The sequence below is a fragment of the Salmo salar genome, chromosome ssa17, assembly GCF_905237065.1.
Source record: "Salmo salar chromosome ssa17, Ssal_v3.1, whole genome shotgun sequence".
Classification (NCBI taxonomy): domain Eukaryota; kingdom Metazoa; phylum Chordata; class Actinopteri; order Salmoniformes; family Salmonidae; genus Salmo; species Salmo salar.
In genome coordinates this window covers 69,803,505-69,824,177 of record NC_059458.1, presented here as the reverse complement: position 1 = coordinate 69,824,177, position 20,673 = coordinate 69,803,505, and the positions used below count along the sequence as shown (strand labels likewise).

The following is a 20,673-nucleotide window of genomic DNA, read 5'->3' as shown; positions in this document are numbered from 1 at the left end:
ACACATATTGCAAATACAGTCTCATGCAAAGGCACACACAAAACTAAAAGAAATGACTCCATCAATAACCATAATGTGATGATTCTCCTATCTCAGTTTCAATGACAACATTGCAACCACAACCTTGAACCAATGAACAATGACCCACAAATAGCAGTTATATAGACTGGGGGGTTTCTGATGGCAATCCCTGTGTGTCTGTCAGATTCAAGGAGGTGTATGTTGGCGAAACCAGTTTCCAGGAAGTGACCATTAAAGATGGGTCATTGGGGAAAAGCACCTGTGGGGGGGAAAGTCATCCGTCTGGCTCTAAGGTGACACGCAGGTATGGGGAGGAGTGTAACGATGACAGTTGGCACTGGTGGGCACGGGGTGAGTCTCGACTCCATTGGGGGAGATGTAGGGGTGACATGGGTAAAATGATCCACCTGTTTCCACTTTTGTCTCTGGTTCTGACTAAAAGTGGGCACCTACTGGGAATGTAATTGTATCTCAGAGGACGATGCAGACTGAATGTCAAGTCATAGAGAGAGCCACACACTTGGCTGAGATAAACTGTCAGTAGTCTCGGTAACACAGAACGACATTTGGTCAGATACCATTTTTGTTAAGTAGTCTGTCCCCGAGAGACTACACTGTCAGTAGTCTACTCCTAGCCATCTACATCTACTCCTAGCCATCTACATCTACTCCTAGCCATCTACATCTACTCCTAGCCATCTTTGTTCATTGAAACTGTTTATACACTGATTACAGCTTTATTAGTTGAGAGAGAGAGAGAGTGAGAGAGAGACAGAGAGAGAGAGAAAGACAGAGAGACACAGAGAGAGAGAGACAGAGACAGAGTGAGAGAGAAAGAGCAAGAGACATAGAGAGACAGAGAGTGAGAGAGACAGAGAGAGAGAAAGAGAGAGAGACAGAGAGAGACAGAGACAGAGAGAGAACTGATAGATCAAATTTACAATTTCTGATCGTTTGACCTTTCAATATTCAACTAAATCAATGAGACAATATATTAATCCCAATGACAATATGGCAATCAAATGCCCCCTTAAGCTAGTCAATTGCAACTTGGGTATGATGGGCCCCAAAACAAACAACAACAATATGAAGAACGCATGGCATGGACCGTATTTACATTGGGGCTCCTATCTTGTTTTTATTGGTGGATAAATATGCCACGATCGCATCATAGCACCACACACACACACAGCTACCCCACTGTTAGTGACATATCACGTAATCCTACTCCCACAGCGACTATATAACAGAAGTAAATAAAAAACGTTTACAGACATACAGTACGTGAATGCGGTACATGCCACACACACAACATGCAGACAGACACAGTCAATTACACATTTTCACTTTATCTCTCTAACACACTCTCTCTCACACACACACGCTCACTCAAATACACACACACACACACACACACACACACAAAACATCATGGGGGAGAGGCAGCAAACCTCATAAAGGTCATCCTTACACACCTTCTGCAGCAGGCTGAGTAACATATCACACATACACAAACATGCGCACACACACACTCACACATACACACACATGCAGGGCTAGAGCCTTATTGAGAAATAAATGACACTTTTCAACCATTGATCCCCTGAAATGAAATGGATCCTAAAACCCTAAACCAACTTGAAATATCACTACATGTTGTGATGGATGTGGAAGTAACGCAAGGTCCCTAGCAAGCCAAGAACCACTTTTAACCAGCCCAAAACAGAAATGCTCTATCCACAGCCAGGGATGGACTGGTCATGGACTGGTCATCTGTAGCCAGTATGGGCCTGTATGATGTTTTTCTGAGTGTTTTTTTGTTGCACAGAATGACTATTATTTGGCAAAGAATAGGGGTTTGAAGTTGTAAAAAAAATGGGCCGGTGAGGTTCTTTGAGGGGAAAAAATGGGCCTGTGTGTTAGAAATGCCCGAGACAATTTTGGGTCCCAGTCCTCCCCTGTCCACAACCCTCACCAGGATACCCCCATTGGGATAAATGGCCAGGCTGCTATCAAGGCTAAGGGTCATTATAAACTGTGTGACTGCTGATGGAACCCTCTATAGAAAGCTGGACAGTATGGTCACAGGCATGGGGGATTGGCATTACATATCAGCTGACATGCAATTACAGTAACATTAATACAATGACATTTTCCATGTGTGACATGTCATCACCTTTGAATAATAACAAAGGCCTATGAACAAACAAAGTCATTATTTGCAGAAGAGCTCTCGAGTGAAGGGGGGGCTCAATGTTTGCATTCTACAGTGGATTTGGAAAGTATTCAGACCTCTTCCCTTTTTCCACATTTTATTATGTTACAGCCTTATTCTAAAATGGATTCAATAAAAAAAAATCCTCCTCAATCTACACACAATACCCCATAATGACAAAGCAAAACCATTTAAAAAAAAAAATTATTTAGCAAATTTATTAAAAACAATAAACGGAAATACCTTATTTACATAAGTATTCAGACCCTTTGCCACGACACTCAAAATTGAACTCAGGTGCATCCTGTTTCCATTGATCATCCTTGAGATGTTTCTACAACTTGACTGGAGTTCACCTGCGGTAAATTTAATTGATTAGACATGACTTGGAAAGGCACACATCTGTCAATATAAGGTCCCACAGTTTACAATGTATGTCAGAGAAAAAACCAAGCCATGAGGTCAAAGGAATTGTCCTTGGAGCTCCGAGACATGATTGTGATGAGGCACAGATCTGGGGAATGGTACCAAAATATTTCGGCAGCATTAAAGGTCCCCAAGAACACAATGGCTTCCATCATTCTTAAATGGAAGAATTTTGGAACCACCAAGACTCTTCCTATAGCTGGCCGCCCGGTCAAACTGAGCAATCGGGGGAGATGGGCCTTGGTCAGGGAGGTGACCAAGAAACCAATTGTTACTCTGATAGAGCTCTAGAGTTCCACTGTGGAGATGGCAGCACTCCACCAATCAGGCCTTTATGGTAGAGTGGCCAGACAGAAGCCATTCCTCAGTAAAAGGCACATGACAGCCCGCTTAGAGTTTGCCAAAAGGAACCTAAAGGACTCTCAGACCTTGAGAAACAAGATTCTCTGGTCTGATGAAACCAATATTGAACTCTTTGGCCTGAATGCCAAGCGTCACATCTGGAGGAAACCTTGCACCATCCCTACGGTGAAGAATGGTGGTGCCAGCATCATGCCGTGGGGATGTTTTTCAGCACCAGGGACTGGGAGACTAGTCAGGATCGAGGGAAAGATGAACGGAGCAAAGTACAGAGAGATCCTTGATGAAAACCTGCTCCAGATTGCTCAGGACCTCAGACTGGGGTGAAGGTTCTGTGAAAATAGCTGTGCAGCGATGCTCCCCATCCAACCTGATAGAGCTTGAGAGGATCTGCAGAGTAGAATGGGAGAAACTCCCCAAATACAGGTGAGCCAAGCTTGTAGCGTCATACCCAAGAAGACTCAAGAATGTACTTGTTGTCAAAGGTGCTTTAAAATAACAAAGTACTAAGTAAAGGTTCTAAATACTTTTGTAAATGTAATATTTCGGTTATTTATTTATTTTAATAGAAAAAATTTCCAAAAACCTGTTTATGCTTTGTCATTATGGGGTATTGTGTGTAGATTGATGAGGGGGGGAAATGATTTAATCCATTTTAGATTAAGGCTGTAACGTAACAAAAGGTGGAAAAAGTCAAGCGATCTGAATACATTCTGAATGCACTGTACATGGGTCAGGTGCGCTTGTCTCTGACGTGTGTGTGTGTGTGTGTGTGTGTGTGTGTGTGTGTGTGTGTGTGTGTGTGTGTGTGTGTGTGTGTGTGTGTGTATGTAACAGTGCCACGGCCATCGTCTCTCAACTGTCAGCACCACTTGCTCTCTGGTGCCACATCACTCTCTACCTGCCCGGTGGGTTCCCTGGGGTCGGTGGCCATGAATGTCTGTCCCTTGCATCTTGGTGGAGCGCAGTGCGTTGAGAGGGGAGAAGAAAATAAATGTGGTCGACCTTCTTCTCCTTTCCCCTGCCCTACTTCCTGTTTGTGTGTGTGTGTGTGTGTGTGTGTGTGTGTGTGTGTGCGCAAGATCGGCAGCTCCGGGATCCACACACACAATTCTAAGCTATCAACTGTGTCACCCAGCTAAACATCTGACCCGCTAAAGTGGGGCTCTAATTTCCATCACCTAAACTCAAGCTTAGATGTCTCTATTAACACGCCGTGACATCACACACGTTTCCATGGAGACAGCAGAACCCTTCACCTGAGAGAGAGCGAGAGAGAGAAAGAGAGAAAGAGAGAGAGAGGACGCGTTCTACTTGATAATGACTTGACTGTACACCGTGTCAACAGCTCCAAGGTCAGAATGATTGACAGAGAAAGTTGACCAATCATACGTGTCCTTGGATGACAGTGTCACTACAAACCAAACCCCACTTGGCCAGAGAAAAGGGGAGTTGGCTTTTATCAGCACAGCAGTGATCAAACGAGTTGGGGACATGGCAGCGTAACCTTTTCCTGACTTTTTACTGGGGCCGTCTGGTTTGCCCAGCGGGCGGGTGTGTGTCGTCATCCGGTGTCCTAAGCAGGACAGTGTGTGTCGTCATCCGGTGTCCTAAGCAGGACAGTGTGTATCGTCATCCGGTGTCCTAAGCAGGACAGTGTGTGTCGTCATCCGGTGTCCTAAGCAGGACAGTGTGTGTGTATGTGTTTGTTGGGCTAACTGGTGTCCTAGGCAGGATCATACAGTATGTGTATGGCTGTCTGTTTGTGTGTGCGAGACCATCCGGTGTGGCCAGCGACGTGGCCTGTCCACCTCATGGCCCCTGGCAACCATGTATATCTCAATGACAATGTCACTGCCAAAGGTCGGTCTCTCTCGCTCGCTCTCTCTCTCCCTCTCTCTCTCTCTCTCTCTCTCTCTCTCTCTCTCTCTCCCTGTGGGGATGAATGCCCTTGACATTCCAATTGCATTGAATTCCCTGAATACACCCAAGACATGTTATTTTCCATAATATGTCCAGGTGAAAGAGACTCAACTCTATACTCTTCTGGAAGGTTGGTGACTTGTGGACTTCAGAGTCTTGGGAGTTCCAAGACGGACGTTCAAGAAACTCTGTGTTCACTCCTGATGTGCCCATCTGCAACACAATGAGTAGTCATGGGGGGACAATTAGCCTATACCTGCGGATTTCCCCTCTCTTTGTCCTGTCGTCACAGCAGAATAGGCTGGATAACCTCTGCTGCATCCAGATTGATATGAGAACTGGCTACGTTCTACGACACCCATTTGCACTTTCTGACTTAATAAGGAGATGCATTCCATTCTTTTCATTGGAGCAAAATGTCTTTCTTTCATGTGGCCAAGAGAGACTCGGAGCTGAAGATTACCAATCAACTCCTGATCCAACTGAACCTTATATGTCATGGTTTTTCAGTTGAAGTGGAACGCACACACATGCATACCGTCACATACGCGCAAACACTACTCTTAATGAGTTAGAAGTTCAAAAGGGACGTTTCCAAATCCTTTCAGAGCTAAATCTAATCAGTCCCCTGGCTTGTTGCCTATGTCTTTAGTATAGAGACAAGCAGGCAAACTTCAACTTCCTTGTTGTTTCTAAACAGCGGCAACAATGTTATGTCCCAACAATCTTTACACTACCGACATGAACAAATACCACAGTTTACTATAGCATATTACAGTACTTATTATAGAATTCTGGAGTAAACTGTAGTATACTGTTGTATACCTCGATCATGTGTAGTATTTACTATAGAATTGTGTTGTATACTGTAGAATACTATAGTAAATACTACAGTATACTATGGAATGCAAAAACACTACAGTAAATACTACAGTATATACCACAGTATTTAATTTGCATATACCCTGCCCATTCCCCTCCTCCATATCCCAATTTGTGCCACCCATAAGTGAGAAACCCACATGCCAAGTATAGACCATATACAGTATTGTGTTCCCTACCCTACAGGTTATAGAAAAGAGCAGAAGCTCTGAACTAAATTTGCTCTTCCAGTATTTTGTCCAGTAGGTTTTCTTAAGGACAACGCCCACAATACTATGTCTAAGATAAAATAAAAACACTATAGTAAACAGTACAGTAATGTCCACAAAAACACTACAATAAATACTACAGTATATTAGTCCCCAAAAACAGTACAGTAAATATTACAGTATACTACAGTTTGAAAAAACATTACAGTAATTACTATAGCATACAGTATCAGTCAAAAGTTTGGACAGACCTATTCATTCAAGGGTTTTTCTTTATTTTTACTATCTTCTATGTTGTAGGATAATAGTGAAGACATCAAAACTATGAAATAACACATAAAGAATCATTTAGTAACCAAAAAAGTGTTAAACAAATCAACAAATTTTACATTCGTCAAATTAGCCACCCTTTGCCTTGATGACACCCCGGCCATCCTACAATCTAAGCTTGATGCAGTCAATCTCACACAAATTATCAATGAACCTACCAGGTACAACCCCAAATCCGTAAACACGGGCACCCTCATAGATGTCATCCTAACTAACTCACCCTCCAAATACACCTCTGCTGTTTTCAATCAAGATCTCAGTGATCACTGCCTCATTGCCTGCATCCGTAATGGGTCTGCGACCAAACGACCACCCCTCATCACTGTCAAACGCTCCCTAAAACACTTCTGCGAGCAGGCCTTTCTAATCGACCTGGCCGGGGTATCCTGGAATGACATTGACCTCATCCCGTCAGTAGATGATGCCTGGCTATTCTTTAAAAGTGCCTTCCTCACCATCTTAAATAAGCATGCCCCACTCAAAAAATTTAGAACTAGGAATAGATATAGTCTTTGGTTCACTCCAGACCTGTCTGCCCTTGACCAGCACAAAAACATCCTGTGGCGTTCTGCATTAGCATCGAATAGCCCCCGTGATATGCAACTTTTCGGGGAAGTTAGGAACAAATATACACAGGCAGTTAGAAAAGCTAAGGCTAGCTTTTTCAAACAGAAATTTGCATCCTGTAGTACTAACTCAAAAATGTTCTGGGACACTGTAAAGTCCATGGAGAATAAGAGCACCTCCTCCCTGCTGCCCACTGCTCTGAGGCTAGGAAGCACTGTTACCACCGATAAATCCACTATAATTGAGAATTTCAATAAGCATTTCTCTACTGCTGGCCATGCTTTCCACCTGGCTACCCCTACCCCGGTCAACTGCCCGCACCCTCCAAAGCAACCCGCCAAAGCCCCCACCATTTCTCCTTCACCCAAATCCAGATAGCTGATGTTCTGAAAGAGCTGCGAAATCTGGACCCATACAAATCAGCTGGGCTAGACAATCTGGACCCTCTCTTTCTAAAATGATCTGCCGAAATTGTTGCAACCCCTATTACTAGCCTTTTCAACCTCTCTTTTGTATCGTCTGAGATTCCCAAAGATTGGAAAGCTGCCGCGGTCATCCCCCTCATCAAAGGGTGTGACACTCTAGACCCAAACTGCTACAGACCTATATCTATCCTACCCTGTCTTTCTAAGGTCTTCGAAAGCCAAGTTAACAAACAGATTACTGACCATTTCGAAACCCACCATACCTTCTCCGCTATGCAATCTGGTTTCAGAGCTGGTCATGGGTGCACCTCAGCCACGCTCAAGGTCCTAAACGACATCATAACCGCCATCGATAAGACACATTACTGTGCAGCCGTATTCATCGACCTGGCCAAGGCTTTCGACTCTGTCAATCACCACATTCTTATTGGCAGACTCAACAGCCTTGGTTTCTCAAATGACTGCCTCGCCTGGTTCACCAACTACTTCCCTGATAGAGTTCAGTGTGTCAAATCGGAGGTCCTGTTGTCCGGACCTCTGGCAGTCTCTATGGGTGTGCCACAGGGTCCAATTCTCGGGCCGACTCTCTTCTCTGTATACATCAATGATGTTGCTCTTGTTGCTGGTGATTCTCTGATCCACCTCTACGCAGACGACACCATTCTGTATACTTCTGGCCCCTCTTTGGACACTGTGTTAACTAACCTCCAGACGAGCTTCAATGCCATACAACTCTCCTTCCATGGCCTCCAACTGCTCTTAAACACAGGTAAAACTAAATGCATGCTATTCAATCGATCACTGCCCGCACCTGCTCGCACGTCCAGCATCACTACTCTAGACGGCTCTGACTTAGAATACGTGGACAACTACAAATACCTGGGTGTCTGGTTAGACTGTAAACTCTCCTTCCAGACTCACATTAAGCATCTCCAATCCAAAATTAAATCTAGAATCGGCTTCCTATATCGAAACAAAGCATCCTTCACTCATGCTGCCAAACACACCCTCGTAAAACTGACCATCCTACCGATCCTCGACTTCGGTGATGTCATCTATAAAATAGCCTCCAACACTCTACTCAACAAACTGGATGCAGTCTATCACAGTGCCATCCGTTTTGTCACCAAAGCCCCATATACTACCCACCATTGCGACCTGTACGCTCTCGTTGGTTGGCCCTCGCTTCATACTCGTCGCCAAACCCACTGGCTACAGGTTATCTACAAGTCTCTGCTAGGTAAAGCCCCGCCTTATCTCAGCTCACTGGTCACCATAGCAGCACCCACTCATAGCATGCGCTCCAGCATGTATATCTCACTGGTCACCCCCAAAGCCAATTCCTCCTTTGGCTGCCTTTCCTTCCAATTCTCTGCTGCCAATGACTGGAACAAACTGCAAAAGTTTCTGAAGCTGGAGACTCATACCTCCCTCACTAGCTTTAAGCACCAGCTGTCAGAGCAGCTTACAGATCACTGCACCTGTACATTGCCCATCTGTAAACAGCCCGTCTCAGTTGCAAATGAGAACTTGTTGTCAACTAGCCTACCTGGTTAAATAAAGGTGAAAAAAAAGACAGCTTTGCACACTTTTGGCATTCTCTCAACCAGCTTCACCTGGAATGCTTTTCCGACAGTCTTGAAGGAGTTCTCACATATTCTGAACACTTGTTGGCTGCTTTTCCTTAACTCTGCGGTCCAACTCATCCCAAACCATCTCATTTAGGTTGAGGTCGGGTGATTGTGGAGGCCAGGTCATCTGATGCAGCACTCCATCACTCTCCTTCTTGGTCAAATAGCCCTTGCACAGCCTGGAGGTGTGTTGGATCATTGTCCTGTTCAAAAAAACCAATGATAGTCCAACTAAGCGCAAACCAGATGGGATGGCGTATCGCTGCAGAATGCTGTCGTAGCCATGCTAGTTAAGTATGCCTTGAATTCTAAATAAATCACAGACAATGTCACCAGCAAAGCACCCCCACACCTCCTCCTCCATGCTTCACGGTGGGAACCACAAATGCAGAGATCATCCATTCACCTACTCTGCGTCTCACAAAGACACAGCGGTTAGAACCAAAAATCTCAAATTTGGACTCATCAGACCAAACGACAGATTTCCAACGGTCTAATGTCCATTGCTCGTGTTTCTTGGCCGAAGCAAGTCTCTTATTCTAATTGGTGTCCTTTAGTAGTGATTTCTTTGCAGCAATTAAACCATGAAGGCTTGATTTAAGCAGACTACTCTGAACAGTTGATGTTGAGATATGTCTGTTACTTGAACTCTGTGAAACATTTATTTGGGCTGTTAACTGAGGTGCAGTTAACTCTAATGAACTTATCCTTTGCAGCATAACTCTGGGTCTTCCTTTCTTGTGGTGGTGCTCATGAGAGCCAGTTTCTTTATAGCGCATGATGGTTTTTGAGACTGTACTTCAAGAAACGTTCAAAGTTCTTGAAATGTTCCGTATTGACTGACCTTCATGTCTTAAAGTAATGATGGACTCTCATTTCTCTTTGCTTATTTGAGCTGTTCCTGACATAATATGGACTTGGTATTTTACCAAATAGGGCTATCTCTGTATGCCAACCCTACCTTGTCAAAACACAACTGATTGGCTCAAACGCATTAAGGAAAGATGTTCTACAAATGTACTTTTAACAAGGCACACCTGTTAATTGAAATGCATTCCAGGTGACTACCTTATGAAGATGGTTGAGAGAATGCCAAGAGTGTGCAAAGCTGTCAAGGCAAAGGGTGGCTACTGAAGAATCTAAACTATATTTTGATTTGTTTTAACACTTTTTTGGTTACTACATGATTCCATATGTGTTATTTCATAGTTTTTACATCTTCACTATTATTCTTCAATGTAGAAATTAGTAGGTGAGTCCAATCTTTTGACTGGTACCGTATACAAAATTGTTTTTACTACAGTATTTATACTATAGGAAACTGTAAATACTACAGTGTACTACAGTCATGTCTGCAACACTACAGTAAATACTCCAGTAAAGTCTGCAAAAACACTACAGTGAATACTATAGTATTTAACCATAGTATACTATAGTATTTTTTCATGTGTTGAAGATAGATATTGGTTTCAACCACACAAACGGCAGCCTTGACTGTCTGTCCCCTCCACCCACCAGGGTGAAAGTGTTGACCATTAGTCTTGGCGGCCACAGGGCGATCGTGTAGATTGGTAGTAGTAGAGAACTGTCGGGCCACACAGGTGACAAGGGGAGGCAGAGCTGCTATAAAACACAGGGTGAAACCAATATGTCACTCTCACTCGGCCAAAGAGGAAGAAATTATTAGTTTCCTTCAGACAGGTTCCTCACTCCACAACCCAGCCAGCAAGCCAGACATTGAGGATGTAGCCACCGTAGCTGTGTGTAATCCGAGACGTTGGTCCCTGCCCGCTGCCTGCCTACCATCGTCAGTTTGAAAAAAGTCAAGTGTGTGCCCCTCGCCAGGACAGATGCCACGCGCCGCCGGCTAAAAGCAGACAGCCGATAATCAACGCCTCAGTGTCTGCGTCAGTTCTCACATTGACCTGAGAACAACCAAGACCGGTCTTGACCGGTTGTAACTCTGTTGATAAGGCTTTGGCGACACCCTGTGACAACTTTTGGTATGATACCTAACATGTTGAGGGACGGGAAGAAGAACATGTGAGAGGGAGCACCTGTTTAGGGAGTATGCTTGGGCCAAAAGCAGTGGGGCACAGTAGGGGTAGAGGACAGGGCAAGCTGTTAACTATAGATATTTACTGTGTTTGTAAAGATGAGGGGAACAGCCGCTGAAAGACTTTCTCCGTACCCCTCGGCAATTATATTATATGACCATGCATGTAAATCTCTACTTCTATTCCAATCGAGACACTGCGTTCTGTCACTCTCTCTCTCGCATGATGAAATAATCACCCACTGTAACAGACTGAATGTATGTATGCAAATAGTGGCCCTTAATTAACACGTGGGGAAGAATTATGCAACAGACAAACCTCCACGACACCCCTCCACCCTGTGCTATTTTCATGGCAGGTGGCAGCTGACAGATCTGTGGCAAACGACAGCTTCATCCTTCTCATCATTGGACAAGCAGTTCCACCTAGTGGATGTAAAAAGTGTTTCCTCATAGAGTATTACGTCATACTCATAAGGAGGATGAGCTGGCCAATCAGCGGTCTAGAGGATGAGTTGGCCAATCAGCAGTCTAGAGGATGAAATGGCCAATCTACTCCCATGAATAACAGTATTACCACACTATTGGAGCTTGAAACACACGCATTTCATCTGCAAATATGTGTACTGACCACTAAAATGGATGCGTCTGCTGATGCCACTGTTATTATACTCTTACCATACTGCTCAGTGTATTTATACACCTGCCCCCCCATCCACCAATACACATGTAAATATTGGACTATAAATTGTGCCTTCCTGTATTATACTTACGGCAAAATTCTTTATTCTATTTCATTTACTTTGTATTCTTATCTTGTATTATTTCTTATTGCTCTTGCATTGTTGAGGAACTTGTAAGCATTTTGATGGATGATGTATTCCATGTCTGTATATACACCATTTGCTTTGTTGATGAAAAACTCCGAACTTGATTTGACTGGCGTCCACCTACACCATTCGGTTGTTGGAGTACGCCCACACTATTCCAATATAGAAACACTTCCTTTTAACATAATTACAATTTTTGAAAGGAAAATAATTTCACTCATATTGTAAGTAATTATAGGTCATGTGTAGAAATCTGAAAACATTGGACAGTTACTTTAAAAGCATTGCTGCTGAAGTTGTCAATGTCAACATTCAATCACTGCCAAATTAAACTAGCCTGTTACCAAAACCTGATCAGGATGTATTCTCTAATGTTTCTACATCTGTATGGTAAACCAAAACAATTAGATTGGATGAGTTAGGGGCAAACTAGAGCAAGTTTCCAGTTATTGCCTTTCAAATCAGTGAAGTGAACACAGTTCAGGAGAAAGGAGTTTGGCATGCACCCCTGCTCAGTGGTAACCAACAAGGGTAGGCAAGGACTTTGTACAAGGACTTTTCCCAATATGTTAATTTTATTACATTTCTATAGTGCTTTTCGTAGAATCTCAAAGCACTTCAAGAACAAAAAAAATATATACAAGCAATATCATTAAAGGTGAATTGATAGAGGCTTTGAAAGCTGCATCCTCCAAAGATGAGGGTCAGTTCATGGCTTGAGGTAGACAGAGGATGATAGATGGTGATTGAGCCTGCTGTGAAAACCCTGATCGCTCTCACACACACACGCTAACCTGGTCACAGAGCATTTTGTATTATTCTGTACATAAATCCAAGACCCTCCATTTAGTACATGTAACTTCTTTTAAGGTACATACCCCTTTGTATGACATGTTACGAATTTGCAGAACATCTTAAATTCTAGCTAGGTAGCTAGCAGCTAGGGGTTAAGTTTAGGTGTTAGGTTAAACGGTTAGCTAACAATGCAAAGTAGCAAACAATGTAAAGTAGTTGAAAAGTTGCTAATTAACTAAAATGCAAAAGTTGTCCGTGAGATTCAAACTCACCTTTGGGTTGCTAGACATTTGCGATATATACACACACACCTTTCATTTTACCCCTAAGCAAACATATCCTAATTTCAGTGTCCTGGAATTTCTTGACTGTTACGTCTAGTCTAGGAGACCAGGCTGACTAATCCAATGTAACCTTACTCCATACTTGCAGAAAAGGATTCCAGCACAACCTTCTCCCACTGGCTGTTTTAAAGTATCTGTCCTAGTACAACACCAAACAGCTTTCCAGTCATCCATGAAGGGAAGAGCATGTCTGCTCTCAGCCCTAACTGAAGGAGGCCTATAATAAAAGGCTGCTCGACATGTGGAAAATCTCAATTGCATACGCCTCTCGTCCTCCCTCGTCTCCTTCTCAAAACCCATTGGATGAGAAAGCCAGAGGTCCCTCCCCTCTGACCAATAGATTTGAGGAGACTGCAATTGAGATCTTCCCATGGTGGTGGAGTGTATTTCTGGAATCTCTAACCAGAGTAATACACAGAGGGCGTGTAAGTACACATGTGTTTGAGGGGGAGATTAAATTTGTAGGCTAGCAGTAGTTTGAGCTGTCTAGACTTAATCCAAAAAAGTTAACTGACATGAGCCATTTGAGTGACCAACAAGAAGTGCTGATGCACAACCAAATTTTGAAATCGCACCATGTGCATTCTACCTCACCTGTAAATTGAGACAGTTCCTAAAAATATATAATTTTCTGGCCACGTTACTTTAGTTGAAAAACCAACATGTGAAAGCAGAGTGACACTAAAGATCTTCAAAGTACAGAAAACAATTTAACAAAACAAAGTGGCAACAGGTCATACACTTTTATTCACACGAGCATTTAACTAGGAAGTTAGGATTTCTCAACATGTCCAGAGACATACAATACATTTACATCTATGTCATTGGCGACATGTTTTTAAACAAAAGTTTACATTAAGTAATCAAAAAATGGATTGAATGTCTTTGCTATGGGTAACATATCTGTAATGAGTGAATATTACCCAAACTTGCATTTGGTAACATGATTGCTAATCAAGTCAGTATTACCCATTAAGTATACATTAGAAGTGCAACACTACATGTGAGGTGGACTTGAAACCTTACTTCCTTCCTCAGTCATCCGCACGTGTCCATCGATCTGGCAACAGCCGAGCTGATTGCAGTCAGGTAGGAGGCATGTAGAAGAACGGAGTGACCTGAAAAAGGCTCGCACCAGAGTAAATACAGCAGATGGCTGTGAACACATCTGGGTACTGTGTATACAACCAAGATTACGCCATATTGACTATGAGACTACACCTGTAGTAAGGTCAATGAAATGCAACCAAATGAAGTCAAATTGCACCATAGAACCTTACAGGATGACTCCACTACCTGCCACGTTTACCTGTTGGTGACGCAGGTTTACCTGGGATACCTTAGCGGTGGACTCAACTTCACCGGAAGCGACGCTGCGAGCGAGCGCCCCCTACTGACAGGCAGCGTCCGGTGCGTCGCTGTGAGGACAAGGAAAGCCCAAAATGTAACATGATTGCGCAATAGACCATAGTCAAATGAAATTCAAAATACATTTAACGTTTAATTTAAAAACGTTTTCATAAAATAGGCAGTTATTAACTAGGGTCTTATTTATAATACACATCTTATTTACAATAACCTTATGCACACCTTGGTTTGCGAGGTTTAGAGTCAATGCATTGGTCAGCTCTGCCACAGACTGGTTCAAGCCTGATCAACATGATCCAAAATGGAGATACATTTCGTCGAAGTCCCTCTGTTGAAAATCAAGAGAACTTTCACACGCAGTCCTGGGTGAAAGAGAGGCGCTAGAAACAAATGAAACTGGGTGCGACTTGAACTGGTTGGAACTGGTGTCGATGTGCATGTCGTCGTATACAATGTCCATCAGATACTGTGTTGTATTCTTTGGCGCCATTGCGCCTAGTGGTCGTGTAATTCTGCCAATATTCTCGGTCACCATATACGTCATATCTTCGCCGTTGCCCGTCAAAAGTTGTTCTTGGATGACCAGTTTAGTGAGCACCCTCTTCTGTTCGCAACGAATGTATTTTTTGAGAGTGGCTTTGACAAGGTTGGTGCGCCACCGTTTCAGGCCTTCCTTGGAACTCAAATGGAGAAGTTTCCTCAGTCTGCACTTTGAACGTTTACCAGATCTTCTGGAGTAGCAAGGTTTCAGTACTTTGAATTCCACTTTAGTTTCCATGCTGTCCAAGCACATTTCACAAAATGTTAAAAAATAAATCGTGTCTGTGAGTTAGCCGTTTGTAATATCAACTCAGCCAGCGAGATCATTCACAACTATACAGCTGGATAAATTCAACTGAATCAAAATAAAATGTTCGAGGATAAAAAGTCAATGCACTTAACGTTACGATGATGCGTCTTACGACCAAAAATGTAGTCAAAACATGAATAGATTAAAATTCCAAGATCCCACTCGCTGTAGTATCACAAAATGGAATGAGTAAAACGTTGACAGCACATTGCTATCTTCGGAAAAGAAAGTTCCCATGATCCTTTGGAGCAAAAACTCTTCTTCTATGAGGTTTAACGGTGGTTGGCATCCAATTTGTTGAATTACCGCCACCTACTAGACTGGAGTACAACACCCTTATACTTTTCTTGAAAAATACAAACGTACTAAATGAACACCCTACCATCGAAAACTACACTCACTCATTTCAAAGTTATATCAAATAAAATTAACACCACCCTACTCCACTAATTAAATGTATTTATTCCTACCTCATGCCATATCACTCCAATTTGAGCAGCAGCAGCTGAAAAATGAGCTCCTACAAATATTGAAATTTACATGGTTTTTAGAGTGAAGTACATCGGAAAAAAGCAAAAGAAAACTGCAAGACTGAATAGGAGAAAAAACAAGCAACAAACAAAGAAGATAGGCTTTTGAAAAATAACTATTTTTTCATAAAATTGTAGTTATCTTAGCTAGCTGAATTGTTTACCAGTTGCTAAGCAGTTGCTAGGGACTCTTTTGGAAGAAGCTGGCTAGCTAACGAAGAACAACAAAGAATATCTAGTTAACAGAAGAAAAGAAAGAGAAAATCAGGACAGAAGAAAAAGGATATCAAAGTGAAACAGTTCTCTAAAGACACAAGAGACAATAATACATGAAACAACACTTCTGTAGCTCGTCAACTATGTGTCTGTCTATCCCTGTTCTCTCCCCTCTGCACAGGCCATACAAACGCTTCACACCGCGTGGCCGCTGCCACTCTAACCTGGTGGTCCCAGCGCGCACGACCCACGTAGAGTTCCAGGTCTCCGGCAGCCTCTGGAACTGCCGGTCTGCAGCCAACAAGGCTGAGTTCATCTCAGCCTATGCTACCCTCCAGTCCCTAGACTTCCTGGCGCTGACGGAAACATGGATTACCACAGATAACACTGCTACTCCTACTGCTCTCTCTTCGTCTGCCCACGTGTTCTCGCATACCCCTAGAGCATCGAGCCAGCGGGGTGGTGGCACTGGAATCCTCATCTCTCCCAAGTGGACATTCTCTCTTTCTCCCTTGACCCATCTGTCTATCTCCTCATTTGAATTCCATGCTGTCACAGTTACCAGCCCTTTCAAGCTTAACATCCTTATCATTTATCGCCCTCCAGGTTCCCTTGGAGAGTTCATCAATGAGCTTGACGCCTTGATAAGTTCCTTTCCTGAGGATGGCTCACCTCTCACAGTTCTGGGTGACTTTAACCTCCCCACGTCTACCTTTGACTCATTCCTCTCTGCCTCCTTCTTTCCACTCCTCTCCTCTTTTGACCTCACCCTCTCACCTTCCCCCCCTACTCACAAGGCAGGCAATACGCTTGACCTCATCTTTACTAGATGCTGTTCTTCCACTAATCTCATTGCAACTCCCCTCCAAATCTCCGACCACTACCTTGTATCCTTTTCCCTCTTGCTCTCATCCAACACTTCTCACTCTGCCCCTACTCGGAGGGTATTGCGCCGTCCCAACCTTCGCTCTCTCTCTCCCGCTACTCTCTCCTCTTCCATCCTATCATCTCTTCCCTCTGCTCAAACCTTCTCCAACCTATCTCCTGATTCTGCCTCCTCAACCCTCCTCTCCTCCCTTTCTGCATCCTTTGATTTTCTCTATCCCCTATCCTCCAGGCCGGCTCGGTCCTCCCCTCCTGCTCCGTGGCTCGACGACTCACTACGAGCTCACAGAACAGGGCTCCGGGCAGCCGAGCGGAAATGGAGGAAAACTCGGCTCCCTGCGGACCTGGCATCCTTTCACTCCCTCCTCTCTACATTCTCCTCTTCTGTCTCTGCTGCTAAAGCCACTTTCTACCACTCTAAATTCCAAGCATCTGCCTCTAACCCTAGGAAGCTCTTTGCTACCTTCTCCTCCCTCCTGAATCCTCCCCCCCTCCCTCTCTGCGGATGACTTCGTCAACCATTTTGAAAAGAAGGTTGACGATATCCGATCCTCGTTTGCTAAGTCAAATGACACCGCTGGTCCTGCTCACACTGCCCTACCCTGTGCTTTGACCTCTTTCTCCCCTCTCTCTCCAGATGAAATCTCACGTCTTGTGACGCCCGGCCGCCCAACAACCTGCCCACTTGACCCTATCCCCTCCTCTCTTCTCCAGACCATTTCCGGAGACCTTCTCCCCTTCCTCACCTCGCTCATCAACTCATCCTTGACCGCTGGCTACGTCCCTTCCGTCTTCAAGAGAACGAGTGTTGCACCCCTTCTGAAAAAACCTACACTCGATCCCTCCGATGTCAACAACTACAGACCAGTATCCCTTCTTTCTTTTCTCTCCAAAACTCTTGAACGTGCCGTCCTTGGCCAGCTCTCCTGCTATCTCTCTCAGAATGACCTTCTTGATCCTAATCAGTCAGGTTTCAAGACTGGGCATTCAACTGAGACTGCTCTTCTCTGTGTCACGGAGGCTCTCCGCACTGCTAAAGCTAACTCTCTCTCCTCTGCTCTCATCCTTCTAGACCTATCTGCTGCCTTTGATACTGTGAACCATCAGATCCTCCTCTCCACCCTCTCCGAGTTGGGCATCTCCGGCGCGGCCCACGCTTGGATTGCGTCCTACCTGACAGGTCGCTCCTACCAGGTGGCGTGGCGAGAATCTGTCTCCGCACCATGCGCTCTCACCACTGGTGTCCCCCAGGGCTCTGTTCTAGGCCCTCTCCTATTCTCGCTATACACCAAGTCACTTGGCTCTGTCATATCCTCACATGGTCTCTCCTATCATTGCTATGCAGACGACACACAATTAATCTTCTCCTTTCCCCCTTCTGATAACCAGGCGGCGAATCGCATCTCTGCATGTCTGTCAGACATATCAGTGTGGATGACGGATCACCACCTCAAGCTGAACCTCGGCAAGACGGAGCTGCTCTTCCTCCCGGGGAAGGACTGCCCGTTCCATGATCTCGCCATCACGGTTGACAACTCCCTTGTGTCCTCCTCCCAGAGTGCTAAGAACCTTGGCGTGATCCTGGACAACACCCTGTCTTTCTCCACTAACATCAAGGCGGTGACCCGATCCTGTAGGTTCATGCTCTACAACATTCGCAGAGTACGACCCTGCCTCACACAGGAAGCGGCGCAGGTCCTAATCCAGGCACTTGTCATCTCCCGTCTGGATTACTGCAACTCGCTGTTGGCTGGGCTCCCTGCCTGTGCCATTAAACCCCTACAACTCATCCAGAACGCCGCAGCCCGTCTGGTGTTCAACCTTCCCAAGTTCTCTCACGTCACCCCGCTCCTCCGCTCTCTCCACTGGCTTCCAGTTGAAGCTCGCATCCGCTACAAGACCATGGTGATTGCCTACGGAGCTGTGAAGGGAACGGCACCTCCATACCTTCAGGCTCTGATCAGGCCCTACACCCAAACAAGGGCACTGCGTTCATCCACCTCTGGCCTGCTGGCCCCCCTACCTCTGAGGAAGCACAGTTCCCGCTCAGCCCAGTCAAAACTGTTCGCTGCTCTGGCACCCCAATGGTGGAACAAGCTCCCTCACGACGCCAGGACAGCGGAGTCAATCACCACCTTCCGGAGACACCTGAAACCCCACCTCTTTAAGGAATACCTAGGATAGGATAAAGTAATCCTTCTAACCCCCCCTTAAAAGATTTAGATGCACTATTGTAAAGTGGTTGTTCCACTGGATATCATAAGGTGAATGCACCAATTTGTAAGTCGCTCTGGATAAGAGCGTCTGCTAAATGACTTAAATGTAAATGTAAAATGTAATATCCTGAAAGGATAGGACATCACCACTTAACACACCCTGTAACTCTTCTGATGTCAAGTCTCGCACACCCAAATACCTCTCTGCAGCTGTCACCACAACGTCAATTTTCTGCGACTTCCATTCCATCCCTGCAGTACAGTTGATAATAATTTCTACAAATGCTAAAAATCCAATCTTACTGAAACTTATACCATTGTTTGGCCTAGCCCTCTGTACTGGTATATCTCAACTAGTCTCATCACTCCTCCCCCTTAACCCATCTTCCTCTACTTTATTCACTGCCTCAGAATATGACAACTTCTGCACTACTCTAACCCAGGAACCTCAACCTGCCTCTCTCGCACGGGACATTTTTGATCCTCAGCTCCATGGGCACCCCTACAATTAACCCATTCCACTACTTTCCCCGATACTACACATTCCTTTGTCTCATGCCCTTCTGCACACCTTGGCCCCTCCCTCCTACACATGTCCATAAGCTTGACACCTATAACATCGTAATGTATTCAGCACATACTCATACAGGATAACTTATGTATCCTAACTTCACTTTGTCGGGCAAAGACTCAACTTCAACACTCAAACGAACAGACAATGACTCCTCTGTTTCCCCACTCGCCACCTACATTGGTACCCTTTTCTTGAGAGCGAAACAATTCACGTTTCTTGCCCCCATTTGTTTTACTCCGAACGCTTTCACCTTCTGACCAACAGAAACACAAACAATTATCACTAGACCACTTTTGGTTACCCTCACCGATTCCACATTCCCCAACTCTTTTTTTCACCCACCGTGAAACCACAAATGAATCAGCCAAAAGGCAAGAGTCTACTTTTTCCATAAACTTCACTCCTACTGTCACAGACTCATCTTTTTCCTTACCCTCTGTGCATACCTCAGTCTCCAATACTTCACCCTTATTCACTTCCATTTCTCCTCCTGTCTTCAGCTCCCTCTGCTAACACTTTCTATCATTCTTATTTAACAAACCATCTACCTTTTTTCCACCATTTTATCCGACTCAAGCTCACCCTCTTCTTCCCTCTCTCTCTTAGACCTCCTCTCCCTCTCTTTTTCCCTCCATTCCTCCTCCGTTTTCCAAGTATACGTCTCCTTATGATAATACTGCACTACTCCTGCACTACTCTACTTGCACATTCATCTTCTGCACATCTATCACTCCAGTGTTTAATTGCTATATCCTAATTACCTTGCCACTATGCCCTATTTTATTGCCTTACCTCCCTTATCTTACCTCATTTGCACACACTGTATATATACTTTTTTTCTACTGTATTATTGACTGTGTGTTTGTTTATTCCATGTGTAACTCTGTGTTGTTGTAAGTGTCGAACTGCTTTGCTTTATCTTGGCCAAGTTGCAGTTGTAAATGAGAACTTGTTCTCAACTAGCCTACTTGGTTAAATAAAGGTGAATAATCTTTTTTTTTTTTTTTAACTCCTGACAAC

At 44.3% G+C, this 20,673-nt stretch overlaps 1 long non-coding RNA gene across 1 annotated transcript; it reads right to left on the bottom strand.

The window, feature by feature from the left end:
* Positions 1 to 13,742: 13,742 nt before the first annotated feature.
* LOC106576574 (uncharacterized) lies at positions 13,743 to 15,680 on the bottom strand. The gene is made up of 2 exons (XR_001321958.2): positions 14,605 to 15,680; positions 13,743 to 14,432 (listed from the first exon to the last, which is right to left on the bottom strand). It is a non-coding gene; the product is annotated as an uncharacterized lncRNA (long non-coding RNA).
* Positions 15,681 to 20,673: the final 4,993 nt, after the last annotated feature.